Genomic DNA, 15,404 nt, shown 5'->3' with positions numbered 1-15,404 from the left:
CTTACAAAATATGAATAGCTGACTTTGTGGAGATGACTTGTCCTCACTGCCTTCAGTGCAGTCTTGTTTATCTGTGGTGAAATGTTGAACAGAAAAGCATTCCCCACCACTTAAGAAGAATACCTACATTTTAGTTAAAAAGTACTTGGAAAAGTGGATTACATTTTTGAGTGGTTTACACATAATAATTGTAGAGGAATACATCAATTGCCTTCAACTCTAGGGTTTTAGTTCATATATACCTTCCTATTTGATTTACTCTTCCTTTTACATTCAAAGAATTGCTTCTGTTACCATGAAAATTCTCTGAATTTTGTTTAATATTAAGATGAACTGTCTATTAGTAAGATGACTCAGATTTTTCATTTTTAAATTGTGTTAGAGAACATGTCAGGAAACTGATCTGTAATTTAACAATTAAAATATGAAGGTGCTGCTGAGATTTGAACTCAGGATCTCCTGTTTACTAGACAGGCGCTTTAACCAGCTAAGCCACAGCACCTGTATGACAAAGTTTATTGAAATAGTTAGCTGAATGGAGTGAAATAGAAATCAGTTTTGTTTTTTTAATTTTCTTTTCTAAGTTCACACAACTCGGTTCTGGAACACTGTAGGTGAGAACACCAAATTTATTTAAAAATACTTCCATAAGAGGTGGCTTACCGTTCTTCTAATATATTGAATTATGTCTTGTGAGTGAAATGCATTAGTTAAAATCAACTCTAAATTGAATTTTCATCTCTTTCCTGGTCGTTGTGATTCTCATTTCCCTTATTCATGCATGGTATTGCTTTGAAATTCTGCAAAATACCAAGTGCTTATTTCATTATGAGATGAAGCATTCTAAAGTGAATAGGAGTCTACTCTTGTTTTTAAACTGTATTTAACATTTTCTTGAAGAAATTAAATTCTATAAGTTTGGACCAAATTTGAGGTACTGCTGAGATTTGAACTCAGGATTTCCTGTTTACAAGACAGGCGCTTTAACCACTAAGCCACAGCACCTCTTTGTCCTAAGGCGATTGAATAATTCACTTAGTTGCATTATTGGTTCTCAATGCCTTCTGTGGAGTCTTCTTTTTCTGTGTTATTACTTTAGACATAAAATAATTCCCCATCACTTAAGAAGAATACCTAAGTCTTTGTTAAAATGTACTCATAAAAGTAGATTACATTTTTGAGTGTTTCACAAATTATTATTGTAGAGGATTGCATCACTTTTCCTCTTCAACTCCATGGTTTGATTTCCTATTTATCTTCCTCTTTGATATACCCTTCATTTTACATTCACAGTCTAGCTTCTGTCATCTTGAAAATACTCTGAATTTTATTTAGTATCAAGATGAATTGTTCAATAGTAAGCTGATTCAAATTTTTCATTTTTAAATTATATCAAAGGTTCATCTAATGAAAATAATCTGTTATTTAACTATGAAAAGAGAAAGGTGCTGCTAAGAGTTGAAGTTATGATCTCCTGTTTTCCATAAAGACACTTTAACCACCTAGGCCACAGAACCTGCATCACAAACTTTACTGGATCTGATAACAGAATGGAGTGCAATAGAAATCTCGTTTTTCAATTTTCTTTTCTAAGTTGATACAACTCTGTTGTCAAACACTATGGGTGAGAAGACCAAATTTATTTTAGAATACTTCATTAATGAGTGACTTACCCTAGCTATAGAATATAAAATTATGTGTTGTGAGTAAAATGCATTAGTTAAATTGAACTTTCAATTTGTTTGTTGTCTCTTTCCTTTTCTTTAACATTCTCTTTTCCCCTATTCTTTTATGATATTGGTTTGAAATTCTGCAAAACACAAAGTGTTTATTTCATTTGGAGATCAAGCATTCTAAAGTCAACAGAACACTACTCTTGTTTTTAAACTATATTTAATGTTTACTTGAAGAAATTGAGTTTTAAAAGTTTGAACTAATTCTAAAGTGTTGCTGAAATTTGAAAACAGGACTTCCTATTTATGAGAGAGAAGCTTTGACCACTAAACAACAGCACCTACTTATCTTACAAACTATGAATAGCTGACTTTGTGGAGATGACTTGTCCTCACTGCCTTCAGTGCAGTCTTGTTTATCTGTGGTGAAATGTTGAACAGAAAAGCATTCCCCACCACTTAAGAAGAATACCTACATTTTAGTTAAAAAGTACTTAGAAAAGTGGATTACATTTTTGTGTGGTTTACACATAATAATTGTAGAGGAATACATCAATTGCCTTCAACTCTAGGGTTTTAGTTCATATATACCTTCCTATTTGATTTACTCTTCCTTTTACATTCAAAGTATTGCTTCTGTTACCATGAAAATTCTCTGAATTTTGTTTAATGTTAAGATGAACTATCTATTAGTAAGATGACTCAGATTTTTCATTTTTAAATTGTGTAAGTGAACATGTCAGGAAACTGATCTGTAATTTAACAATTAAAATATGAAGGTGCTGCTGAGATTTGAACTCAGGACCTCCTGTTTACTAGACAGGCGCTTTAACCAGATAAGCCACAGCACCTGCATGACAAAGTTCTATGAAATAGTTAGCTGAATGGAGTGAAATAGAAATCAGTTTTGTTTTTTTAATTTTCTTTTCTAAGTTCACACAACTCGGTTCTGAAACACTGTAGGTGAGAACACCAAATTTATTTAAAAATACTTCCATAAGAGGTGGCTTACCGTTCTTCTAATATATTGAATTATGTCTTGTGAGTGAAATGCATTAGTTAAATTCAACTCTAAATTGAATTTTCATCTCTTTCCTGGTCGTTGTGATTCTCATTTCCCTTATTCATGCATGGTATTGCTTTGAAATTCTGCAAAATACCAAGTGCTTATTTCATTATGAGATGAAGCATTCTAAAGTGAATAGGAGTCTACTCTTGTTTTTAAACTGTATTTAACATTTTCTTGAAGAAATTAAATTCTATAAGTTTGGAGCAAATTTGAGGTACTGCTGAGATTTGAACTCAGGATTTCTTGTTTAAGAGACAGGGACTTTAACCACTAAGCCACAGCACCTCTTTGACCTACAGCAATTAAATAATTCACTTAGTTGCCATTATTGGTTCTCAATGCCTTCTGTGCAGTCTTCTTTATCTGTGTTATTACGTTAGACATAAAAGAATTCCCCATCACTTAAGAAGAATACCTAAGTCTTTGTTAAAAAGTACTCATAAAAGTAGATTACATTTTTGAGTGTTTCACAAATTATTATTGTAGAGGATTGCATCACTTTTCCTCTTCAACTCCATGGTTTTATTTCCTATTTATCTTCCTCTTTGATATACCCTTCATTTTACATTCACAGTCTAGCTTCTGTCATCTTGAAAATACTCAGAATTTTATTTAGTATTAAGATGAATTATTCAATAGTAAGCTAATTCTAATTTTTCATTTTGAAATTATATCAAAGGTTCATCTAATGAAAATAATCTGTTATTTAACTATAAAAAAAAGAGAAAGGTGCTGCTAAGAGTTGAAGTTAGGATCTCCTGTTTTCCATAAAGACACTTTAACCAGCTAGGCCACAGAACCTGCATGTCAAACTTTACTGGATGTGATAACAGAATGGAGTGCAATAGAAATCTTGTTTTTCAATTTTCTTTTCTAAGTTGATACAACTCTGTTGTCAAACACTATAGGTTAGAAGACCAAATTTATTTTAGAATACTTCCTTAATGAGTGACTTACCCTACCTATAGAATATAAAATTATGTGTTGTGAGTAAAATGCATTAGTTAAATTGAACTTTCAATTTGTTTGTCGTCTCTTTCCTTTTCTTTAACATTCTCTTTTCCCCTATTCTTTTATGGTATTGCTTTGAAATTCTGCAAAACACAAAGTGTTTATTTCATTTGGAGATCAAGCATTCTAAAGTCAAAAGAACACTACTCTTGTTTTTAAACTATATTTAATGTGTACTTGAAGAAATTGAGTTTTAAAAGTTTGAACTAATTCTAAAGTGTTGCTGAAATTTGAAAACAGGACTTCCTATTTATGAGAGAGAAGCTTTGACCACTAAACAACAGCACCTACTTATCTTACAAACTATGAATAGCTGACTTTGTGGAGATGACTTGTCCTCACTGCCTTCAGTGCAGTCTTGTTTATCTGTGGTGAAATGTTGAACAGAAAAGCATTCCCCACCACTTAAGAAGAATACCTACATTTTAGTTAAAAAGTACATAGAAAAGTGGATTACATTTTTGTGTGGTTTAGACATAATAATTGTAGAGGAATACATCAATTGCCTTCAACTCTAGGGTTTTAGTTCATATATACCTTCCTATTTGATTTACTCTTCCTTTTACAAAGTATTGCTTCTGTTACCATGAAAATTCTCTGAATTTTGTTTAATATTAAGATGAACTGTCTATTAGTAAGATGACTCAGATTTTTCATTTTTAAATTGTGTTAGAGAACATGTCAGGAAACTGATCTGTAATTTAACAATTAAAATATGAAGGTGCTGCTGAGATTTGAACTCAGGATCTCCTGTTTACTAGACAGGCGCTTTAACCAGCTAAGCCACAGCACCTGTGTGACAAAGTTTATTGAAATAGTTAGCTGAATGGAGTGAAATAGAAATCAGTTTTGTTTTTTTAATTTTCTTTTCTAAGTTCACACAACTCGGTTCTGGAACACTGTAGGTGAGAACACCAAATTTATTTTAAAATACTTCCATAAGAGGTGGCTTACCGTTCTTCTAATATATTGAATTATGTCTTGTGAGTGAAATGCATTAGTTAAATTCAACTCTAAATTGAATTTTCATCTCTTTCCTGGTCGTTGTGATTCTCATTTCCCTTATTCATGCATGGTATTGCTTTGAAATTCTGCAAAATACCAAGTGCTTATTTCATTATGAGATGAAGCATTCTAAAGTGAATAGGAGTCTACTCTTGTTTTTAAACTGTATTTAACATTTTCTTGAAGAAATTAAATTCTATAAGTTTGGACCAAATTTGAAGTACTGCTGAGATTTGAACTCAGGATTTCCTGTTTACAAGACAGGCGCTTTAACCACTAAGCCACAGCACCTCTTTGTCCTAAGGCGATTGAATAATTCACTTAGTTGCATTATTGGTTCTCAATGCCTTCTGTGGAGTCTTCTTTTTCTGTGTTATTACTTTAGACATAAAATAATTCCCCATCACTTAAGAAGAATACCTAAGTCTTTGTTAAAATGTACTCATAAAAGTAGATTACATTTTTGAGTGTTTCACAAATTATTATTGTAGAGGATTGCATCACTTTTCCTCTTCAACTCCATGGTTTGATTTCCTATTTATCTTCCTCTTTGATATACCCTTCATTTTACATTCACAGTCTAGCTTCTGTCATCTTGAAAATACTCTGAATTTTATTTAGTATCAAGATGAATTGTTCAATAGTAAGCTGATTCAAATTTTTCATTTTTAAATTATATCAAAGGTTCATCTAATGAAAATAATCTGTTATTTAACTATGAAAAGAGAAAGGTGCTGCTAAGAGTTGAAGTTATGATCTCCTGTTTTCCATAAAGACACTTTAACCACCTAGGCCACAGAACCTGCATCACAAACTTTACTGGATCTGATAACAGAATGGAGTGCAATAGAAATCTCGTTTTTCAATTTTCTTTTCTAAGTTGATACAACTCTGTTGTCAAACACTATGGGTGAGAAGACCACATTTATTTTAGAATACTTCCTTAATGAGTGACTTACCCTAGCTATAGAATATAAAATTATGTGTTGTGAGTAAAATGAATTAGTTAAATTGAACTTTCAATTTGTTTGTTGTCTCTTTCCTTTTCTTTAACATTCTCTTTTCCCCTATTCTTTTATGATATTGGTTTGAAATTCTGCAAAACACAAAGTGTTTATTTCATTTGGAGATCAAGCATTCTAAAGTCAACAGAACACTACTCTTGTTTTTAAACTATATTTAATGTTTACTTGAAGAAATTGAGTTTTAAAAGTTTGAACTAATTCTAAAATGTTGCTGAAATTTGAAAACAGGACTTCCTATTTATGAGAGAGAAGCTTTGACCACTAAACAACAGCACCTACTTATCTTACAAACTACGAATAGCTGACTTTGTGGAGATGACTTGTCCTCACTGCCTTCAGTGCAGTCTTGTTTATCTGTGGTGAAATGTTGAACAGAAAAGCATTCCCCACCACTTAAGAAGAATACCTACATTTTAGTTAAAAAGTACTTAGAAAAGTGGATTACATTTTTGTGTGGTTTACACATAATAATTGTAGAGGAATACATCAATTGCCTTCAACTCTAGGGTTTTAGTTCCTATATACCTTCCTATTTGATTTACTCTTCCTTTTACATTCAAAGTATTGCTTCTGTTACCATGAAAATTCTCTGAATTTTGTTTAATATTAAGATGAACTGTCTATTAGTAAGATGACTCAGATTTTTCATTTTTAAATTGTGTAAGAGAACATGTCAGGAAACTGATCTGTAATTTAACAATTAAAGTATGAAGGTGCTGCTGAGATTTGAACTCAGGATCTCCTATTTACTAGACAGGCGCTTTAACCAGCTAAGCCACAGCACCGGCATGACAAAGTTCTATGAAATAGTTAGCTGAATGGAGTGAAATAGAAATCAGTTTTGTTTTTTTAATTTTCTTTTCTAAGTTCACACAACTCGGTTCTGAAACACTGTAGGTGAGAACACCAAATTTATTTAAAAATACTTCCATAAGAGGTGGCTTACCGTTCTTCTAATATATTGAATTATGTCTTGTGAGTGAAATGCATTAGTTAAATTCAACTCTAAATTGAATTTTCATCTCTTTCCTGGTCGTTGTAATTCTCATTTCCCTTATTCATGCATGGTATTGCTTTGAAATTCTGAAAAATACCAAGTGCTTATTTCATTATGAGATGAAGCATTCTAAAGTGAATAGGAGTCTACTCTTGTTTTTAAACTGTATTTAACATTTTCTTGAAGAAATTAAATTCTATAAGTTTGGTGCAAATTTGAGGTACTGCTGAGATTTGAACTCAGGATTTCCTGTTTAAGAGACAGGGACTTTAACCACTAAGCCACAGCACCTCTTTGACCTACAGCAATTAAATAATTCACTTAGTTGCCATTATTGGTTCTCAATGCCTTCTGTGCAGTCTTCTTTATCTGTGTTATTACGTTAGACATAAAAGAATTCCCCATCACTTAAGAAGAATACCTAAGTCTTTGTTAAAAAGTACTCATAAAAGTAGATTACATTTTTGAGTGTTTCACAAATTATTATTGTAGAGGATTGCATCATTTTTCCTCTTCAACTCCATGGTTTTATTTCCTATTTATCTTCCTCTTTGATATACCCTTCATTTTACATTCACAGTCTAGCTTCTGTCATCTTGAAAATACTCAGAATTTTATTTAGTATTAAGATGAATTATTCAATAGTAAGCTAATTCTAATTTTTCATTTTGAAATTATATCAAAGGTTCATCTAATGAAAATAATCTGTTATTTAACTATAAAAAAAAGAGAAAGGTGCTGCTAAGAGTTGAAGTTAGGATCTCCTGTTTTCCATGAAGACACTTTAACCAGCTAGGCCACAGAACCTGCATGTCAAACTTTACTGGATCTGATAACAGAATGGAGTGCAATAGAAATCTTGTTTTTCAATTTTCTTTTCTAAGTTGATACAACTCTGTTGTCAAACACTATAGGTTAGAAGACCAAATTTATTTTAGAATACTTCCTTAATGAGTGACTTACCCTACCTATAGAATATAAAATTATGTGTTGTGAGTAAAATGCATTAGTTAAATTGAACTTTCAATTTGTTTGTCGTCTCTTTCCTTTTCTTTAACATTCTCTTTTCCCCTATTCTTTTATGGTATTGCTTTGAAATTCTGCAAAACACAAAGTGTTTATTTCATTTGGAGATCAAGCATTCTAAAGTCAAAAGAACACTACTCTTGTTTTTAAACTATATTTAATGTGTACTTGAAGAAATTGAGTTTTAAAAGTTTGAACTAATTCTAAAGTGTTGCTGAAATTTGAAAAAAGGACTTCCTATTTATGAGAGAGAAGCTTTGACCACTAAACAACAGCACCTACTTATCTTACAAACTATGAATAGCTGACTTTGTGGAGATGACTTGTCCTCACTGCCATCAGTGCAGTCTTGTTTATCTGTGGTGAAATGTTGAACAGAAAAGCATTCCCCACCACTTAAGAGGAATACCTACATTTTAGTTAAAAAGTACTTAGAAAAGTGGATTACATTTTTGTGTGGTTTACACATAATAATTGTAGAGGAATACATCAATTGCCTTCAACTCTAGGGTTTTAGTTCATATATACCTTCCTATTTGATTTACTCTTCCTTTTACATTCAAAGTATTGCTTCTGTTACCATGAAAATTCTCTGAATTTTGTTTAATATTAAGATGAACTGTCTATTAGTAAGATGACTCAGATTTTTCATTTTTAAATTGTGTAAGTGAACATGTCAGGAAACTGATCTGTAATTTAACAATTAAAATATGAAGGTGCTGCTGAGATTTGAACTCAGGATCTCCTGTTTACTAGACAGGCACTTTAACCAGCTAAGCCACAGCACCTGCATGACAAAGTTCTATGAAATAGTTAGCTGAATGGAGTGAAATAGAAATCAGTTTTGTTTTTTTAGTTTTCTTTTCTAAGTTCACACAACTCTGTTCTGAAACACTGTAGGTGAGAATACCAAATTTATTTAAAAATACTTCCATAAGAGGTGGCTTACCGTTCTTCTAGAATATTGAATTATGTCTTGTGAGTGAAATGCATTAGTTAAATTCAACTCTAAATTGAATTTTCATCTCTTTCCTGGTCGTTGTAATTCTCATTTCCCTTATTCATGCATTGTATTGCTTTGAAATTCTGCAAATACCAAGTGCTTATTTCATTATGAGATGAAGCATTCTAAAGTGAATAGGAGTCTACTCTTGTTTTTAAACTGTATTTAACATTTTCTTGAAGAAATTAAATTCTATAAGTTTGGAGCAAATTTGAGGTACTGCTGAGATTTGAAATCAGGATTTCTTGTTTACGAGACAGGCGCTTTAACCACTAAGCCACAGCACCTCTTTGCCCTACTGCAATTGAATAATTCACTTAGTTGCTATTATTGGTTCTCAATGCCTTCTGTGCAGTCTTCTTTATCTGTGTTATTACGTTAGACATAAAATAATTCCCCATCACTTAAGAAGAATACCTAAGTCTTTGTTAAAAAGTACTCATAAAAGTAGATTACATTTTTGAGTGTTTCACAAATTATTATTGTAGAGGATTGCATCACTTTTCCTCTTCAACTCCATGGTTTTATTTCCTATTTATCTTCCTCTTTGATATACCCTTCATTTTACATTCACAGTCTAGCTTCTGTCATCTTGAAAATACTCTGAATTTTATTTAGTATTAAGATGAATTGTTCAATAGTAAGCTAATTCTAATTTTTCATTTTGAAATTATATCAAAGGTTCATCTAATGAAAATAATCTGTTATTTAACTATGAAAAGAGAAAGGTGCTGCTAAGAGTTGAAGTTAGGATCTCCTGTTTTCCATAAAGACACTTTAACCACCTAGGCCACAGAACCTGCATGACAAACTTTACTGGATCTGATAAGAGAATGGAGTGCAATAGAAATCTCGTTTTTCAATTTTCTTTTCTAAGTTGATACAACTCTGTTGTCAAACACTATAGGTGAGAAGACCTCATTTATTTTAAAATACTTCCTTAATGAGTGACTTACCCTACCTATAGAATATTGAATTATGTGTTGTGAGTAAAATGCATTAGTTAAATTGAACTTTCAATTTGTTTGTTGTCTCTTTCCTTTTCTTTAACATTCTCTTTTCCCCTATTCTTTTATGATATTGGTTTGAAATTCTGCAAAACACAAAGTGTTTATTTCATTTGGAGATCAAGCATTCTAAAGTCAACAGAACACTACTCTTGTTTTTAAACTATATTTAATGTTTACTTGAAGAAATTGAGTTTTAAAAGTTTGAACTAATTCTAAAGTGTTGCTGAAATTTGAAAACAGGACTTCCTATTTATGAGAGAGAAGCTTTGACCACTAAACAACAGCACCTACTTATCTTACAAACTATGAATAGCTGACTTTGTGGAGATGACTTGTCCTCACTGCCTTCAGTGCAGACTTGTTTATCTGTGGTGAAATGTTGAACAGAAAAGCATTCCCCACCACTTAAGAAGAATACCTACATTTTAGTTAAAAAGTACTTAGAAAAGTGGATTACATTTTTGTGTGGTTTACACATAATAATTGTAGAGGAATACATCAATTGCCTTCAACTCTAGGGTTTTAGTTCATATATACCTTCCTATTTGATTTACTCTTCCTTTTACATTCAAAGTATTGCTTCTGTTACCATGAAAATTCTCTGAATTTTGTTTAATATTAAGATGAACTGTCTATTAGTAAGATGACTCAGATTTTTCATTTTTAAATTGTGTAAGTGAACATGTCAGGAAACTGATCTGTAATTTAACAATTAAAATATGAAGGTGCTGCTGAGATTTGAACTCAGGACCTCCTGTTTACTAAACAGGCGCTTTAACCAGCTAAGCCACAGCACCTGCATGACAAAGTTCTATGAAATAGTTAGCTGAATGGAGTGAAATAGAAATCAGTTTTGTTTTTTTAATTTTCTTTTCTAAGTTCACACAACTCGGTTCTGAAACACTGTAGGTGAGAACACCAAATTTATTTAAAAATACTTCCATAAGAGGTGGCTTACCGTTCTTCTAATATATTGAATTATGTCTTGTGAGTGAAATGCATTAGTTAAATTGAACTCTAAATTGAATTTTCATCTCTTTCCTGGTCGTTGTAATTCTCATTTCCCTTATTCATGCATGGTATTGCTTTGAAATTCTGAAAAATACCAAGTGCTTATTTCATTATGGGATGAAGCATTCTAAAGTGAATAGGAGTCTACTCTTGTTTTTAAACTGTATTTAACATTTTCTTGAAGAAATTAAATTCTATAAGTGTGGAGCAAATTTGAGGTACTGCTGAGATTTGAACTCAGGATTTCCTGTTTAAGAGACAGGGACTTTAACCACTAAGCCACAGCACCTCTTTGCCCTACAGCAATTAAATAATTCACTTAGTTGCCATTATTGGTTCTCAATGCCTTCTGTGCAGTCTTCTTTATCTGTGTTATTACGTTAGACATAAAAGAATTCCCCATCACTTAAGAAGAATACCTAAGTCTTTGTTAAAAAGTACTCATAAAAGTAGATTACATTTTTGAGTGTTTCACAAATTATTATTGTAGAGGATTGCATCACTTTTCCTCTTCCACTCCATGGTTTTATTTCCTATTTATCTTCCTCTTTGATATACCCTTCATTTTACATTCACAGTCTAGCTTCTGTCATCTTGAAAATACTCAGAATTTTATTTAGTATTAAGATGAATTATTCAATAGTAAGCTAATTATAATTTTTCATTTTGAAATTATATCAAAGGTTCATCTAATGAAAATAATCTGTTATTTAACTATAAAAAAAAGAGAAAGGTGCTGCTAAGAGTTGAAGTTAGGATCTCCTGTTTTCCATAAAGACACTTTAACCAGCTAGGCCACAGAACCTGCATGTCAAACTTTACTGGATCTGATAACAGAATGGAGTGCAATAGAAATCTTGTTTTTCAATTTTCTTTTCTAAGTTGATACAACTCTGTTGTCAAACACTATAGGTTAGAAGACCAAATTTATTTTAGAATACTTCCTTAATGAGTGACTTACCCTACCTATAGAATATAAAATTATGTGTTGTGAGTAAAATGCATTAGTTAAATTGAACTTTCAATTTGTTTGTCGTCTCTTTCCTTTTCTTTAACATTCTCTTTTCCCCTATTCTTTTATGGTATTGCTTTGAAATTCTGCAAAACACAAAGTGTTTATTTCATTTGGAGATCAAGCATTCTAAAGTCAAAAGAACACTACTCTTGTTTTTAAACTATATTTAATGTGTACTTGAAGAAATTGAGTTTTAAAAGTTTAAACTAATTCTAAAGTGTTGCTGAAATTTGAAAACAGGACTTCCTATTTATGAGAGAGAAGCTTTGACCACTAAACAACAGCACCTACTTATCTTACAAACTATGAATAGCTGACTTTGTGGAGATGACTTGTCCTCACTGCCTTCAGTGCAGTCTTGTTTATCTGTGGTGAAATGTTGAACAGAAAAGCATTCCCCACCACTTAAGAAGAATACCTACATTTTAGTTAAAAAGTACTTAGAAAAGTGGATTACATTTTTGTGTGGTTTACACATAATAATTGTAGAGGAATACATCAATTGCCTTCAACTCTAGGGTTTTAGTTCCTATATACCTTCCTATTTGATTTACTCTTCCTTTTACATTCAAAGTATTGCTTCTGTTACCATGAAAATTCTCTGAATTTTGTTTAATATTAAGATGAACTGTCTATTAGTAAGATGACTCAGATTTTTCATTTTTAAATTGTGTAAGAGAACATGTCAGGAAACTGATCTGTAATTTAACAATTAAAGTATGAAGGTGCTGCTGAGATTTGAACTCAGGATCTCCTATTTACTAGACAGGCGCTTTAACCATCTAAGCCACAGCACCTGCATGACAAAGTTCTATGAAATAGTTAGCTGAATGGAGTGAAATAGAAATCAGTTTTGTTTTTTTAATTTTCTTTTCTAAGTTCACACAACTCGGTTCTGAAACACTGTAGGTGAGAACACCAAATTTATTTAAAAATACTTCCATAAGAGGTGGCTTACCGTTCTTCTAATATATTGAATTATGTCTTGTGAGTGAAATGCATTAGTTAAATTCAACTCTAAATTGAATTTTCATCTCTTTCCTGGTCGTTGTAATTCTCATTTCCCTTATTCATGCATGGTATTGCTTTGAAATTCTGAAAAATACCAAGTGCTTATTTCATTATGAGATGAAGCATTCTAAAGTGAATAGGAGTCTACTCTTGTTTTTAAACTGTATTTAACATTTTCTTGAAGAAATTAAATTCTATAAGTTTGGTGCAAATTTGAGGTACTGCTGAGATTTGAACTCAGGATTTCCTGTTTAAGAGACAGGGACTTTAACCACTAAGCCACAGCACCTCTTTGACCTACAGCAATTAAATAATTCACTTAGTTGCCATTATTGGTTCTCAATGCCTTCTGTGCAGTCTTCTTTATCTGTGTTATTACGTTAGACATAAAAGAATTCCCCATCACTTAAGAAGAATACCTAAGTCTTTGTTAAAAAGTACTCATAAAAGTAGATTACATTTTTGAGTGTTTCACAAATTATTATTGTAGAGGATTGCATCATTTTTCCTCTTCAACTCCATGGTTTTATTTCCTATTTATCTTCCTCTTTGATATACCCTTCATTTTACATTCACAGTCTAGCTTCTGTCATCTTGAAAATACTCAGAATTTTATTTAGTATTAAGATGAATTATTCAATAGTAAGCTAATTCTAATTTTTCATTTTGAAATTATATCAAAGGTTCATCTAATGAAAATAATCTGTTATTTAACTATAAAAAAAAGAGAAAGGTGCTGCTAAGAGTTGAAGTTAGGATCTCCTGTTTTCCATGAAGACACTTTAACCAGCTAGGCCACAGAACCTGCATGTCAAACTTTACTGGATCTGATAACAGAATGGAGTGCAATAGAAATCTTGTTTTTCAATTTTCTTTTCTAAGTTGATACAACTCTGTTGTCAAACACTATAGGTTAGAAGACCAAATTTATTTTAGAATACTTCCTTAATGAGTGACTTACCCTACCTATAGAATATAAAATTATGTGTTGTGAGTAAAATGCATTAGTTAAATTGAACTTTCAATTTGTTTGTCGTCTCTTTCCTTTTCTTTAACATTCTCTTTTCCCCTATTCTTTTATGGTATTGCTTTGAAATTCTGCAAAACACAAAGTGTTTATTTCATTTGGAGATCAAGCATTCTAAAGTCAAAAGAACACTACTCTTGTTTTTAAACTATATTTAATGTGTACTTGAAGAAATTGAGTTTTAAAAGTTTGAACTAATTCTAAAGTGTTGCTGAAATTTGAAAAAAGGACTTCCTATTTATGAGAGAGAAGCTTTGACCACTAAACAACAGCACCTACTTATCTTACAAACTATGAATAGCTGACTTTGTGGAGATGACTTGTCCTCACTGCCTTCAGTGCAGTCTTGTTTATCTGTGGTGAAATGTTGAACAGAAAAGCATTCCCCACCACTTAAGAGGAATACCTACATTTTAGTTAAAAAGTACTTAGAAAAGTGGATTACATTTTTGTGTGGTTTACACATAATAATTGTAGAGGAATACATCAATTGCCTTCAACTCTAGGGTTTTAGTTCATATATACCTTCCTATTTGATTTACTCTTCCTTTTACATTCAAAGTATTGCTTCTGTTACCATGAAAATTCTCTGAATTTTGTTTAATATTAAGATGAACTGTCTATTAGTAAGATGACTCAGATTTTTCATTTTTAAATTGTGTAAGTGAACATGTCAGGAAACTGATCTGTAATTTAACAATTAAAATATGAAGGTGCTGCTGAGATTTGAACTCAGGATCTCCTGTTTACTAGACAGGCGCTTTAACCAGCTAAGCCACAGCACCTGTGTGACAAAGTTTATTGAAATAGTTAGCTGAATGGAGTGAAATAGAAATCAGTTTTGTTTTTTTAATTTTCTTTTCTAAGTTCACACAACTCGGTTCTGGAACACTGTAGGTGAGAACACCAAATTTATTTTAAAATACTTCCATAAGAGGTGGCTTACCGTTCTTCTAATATATTGAATTATGTCTTGTGAGTGAAATGCATTAGTTAAATTCAACTCTAAATTGAATTTTCATCTCTTTCCTGGTCGTTGTGATTCTCATTTCCCTTATTCATGCATGGTATTGCTTTGAAATTCTGCAAAATACCAAGTGCTTATTTCATTATGAGATGAAGCATTCTAAAGTGAATAGGAGTCTACTCTTGTTTTTAAACTGTATTTAACATTTTCTTGAAGAAATTAAATTCTATAAGTTTGGACCAAATTTGAAGTACTGCTGAGATTTGAACTCAGGATTTCCTGTTTACAAGACAGGCGCTTTAACCACTAAGCCACAGCACCTCTTTGTCCTAAGGCGATTGAATAATTCACTTAGTTGCATTATTGGTTCTCAATGCCTTCTGTGGAGTCTTCTTTTTCTGTGTTATTACTTTAGACATAAAATAATTCCCCATCACTTAAGAAGAATACCTAAGTCTTTGTTAAAATGTACTCATAAAAGTAGATTACATTTTTGAGTGTTTCACAAATTATTATTGTAGAGGATTGCATCACTTTTCCTCTTCAACTCCATG

The 15,404-nt window shown here is 31.7% G+C and overlaps 11 non-coding genes across 11 annotated transcripts; all 11 read right to left on the bottom strand.

Moving 5' to 3' along the window:
* Nucleotides 1-428: 428 nt before the first annotated feature.
* Nucleotides 429-502, bottom strand: TRNAT-AGU (transfer RNA threonine (anticodon AGU)). The gene has a single exon. It is a non-coding gene; the product is annotated as a tRNA-Thr (tRNA).
* A 430-nt stretch (nucleotides 503-932) lies between these two features.
* On the bottom strand, nucleotides 933-1,005 carry TRNAT-UGU (transfer RNA threonine (anticodon UGU)). The gene has a single exon. It is a non-coding gene; the product is annotated as a tRNA-Thr (tRNA).
* Nucleotides 1,006-2,450: 1,445 nt separating this feature from the next.
* Nucleotides 2,451-2,524, bottom strand: TRNAT-AGU (transfer RNA threonine (anticodon AGU)). The gene has a single exon. It is a non-coding gene; the product is annotated as a tRNA-Thr (tRNA).
* Nucleotides 2,525-4,472: 1,948 nt separating this feature from the next.
* Nucleotides 4,473-4,546, bottom strand: TRNAT-AGU (transfer RNA threonine (anticodon AGU)). Its single transcript has one exon. It is a non-coding gene; the product is annotated as a tRNA-Thr (tRNA).
* A 430-nt stretch (nucleotides 4,547-4,976) lies between these two features.
* Nucleotides 4,977-5,049, bottom strand: TRNAT-UGU (transfer RNA threonine (anticodon UGU)). Its single transcript has one exon. It is a non-coding gene; the product is annotated as a tRNA-Thr (tRNA).
* Nucleotides 5,050-6,494: 1,445 nt separating this feature from the next.
* TRNAT-AGU (transfer RNA threonine (anticodon AGU)) lies at nucleotides 6,495-6,568 on the bottom strand. Its single transcript has one exon. It is a non-coding gene; the product is annotated as a tRNA-Thr (tRNA).
* Nucleotides 6,569-8,520: 1,952 nt separating this feature from the next.
* TRNAT-AGU (transfer RNA threonine (anticodon AGU)) lies at nucleotides 8,521-8,594 on the bottom strand. The gene has a single exon. It is a non-coding gene; the product is annotated as a tRNA-Thr (tRNA).
* A 1,948-nt stretch (nucleotides 8,595-10,542) lies between these two features.
* On the bottom strand, nucleotides 10,543-10,616 carry TRNAT-AGU (transfer RNA threonine (anticodon AGU)). Its single transcript has one exon. It is a non-coding gene; the product is annotated as a tRNA-Thr (tRNA).
* A 1,952-nt stretch (nucleotides 10,617-12,568) lies between these two features.
* Nucleotides 12,569-12,642, bottom strand: TRNAT-AGU (transfer RNA threonine (anticodon AGU)). The gene has a single exon. It is a non-coding gene; the product is annotated as a tRNA-Thr (tRNA).
* A 1,952-nt stretch (nucleotides 12,643-14,594) lies between these two features.
* Nucleotides 14,595-14,668, bottom strand: TRNAT-AGU (transfer RNA threonine (anticodon AGU)). The gene has a single exon. It is a non-coding gene; the product is annotated as a tRNA-Thr (tRNA).
* Nucleotides 14,669-15,098: 430 nt separating this feature from the next.
* Nucleotides 15,099-15,171, bottom strand: TRNAT-UGU (transfer RNA threonine (anticodon UGU)). Its single transcript has one exon. It is a non-coding gene; the product is annotated as a tRNA-Thr (tRNA).
* Between the last annotated feature and the right edge of the window lie 233 nt (nucleotides 15,172-15,404).

The sequence above is a fragment of the Pleurodeles waltl genome, chromosome 12 (assembly GCF_031143425.1).
Source record: "Pleurodeles waltl isolate 20211129_DDA chromosome 12, aPleWal1.hap1.20221129, whole genome shotgun sequence".
Taxonomy (NCBI): Eukaryota; Metazoa; Chordata; class Amphibia; order Caudata; family Salamandridae; genus Pleurodeles; species Pleurodeles waltl.
Note: the sequence above shows the minus strand (reverse complement) of the source record. Positions and strands in the feature narration are given on the sequence as shown.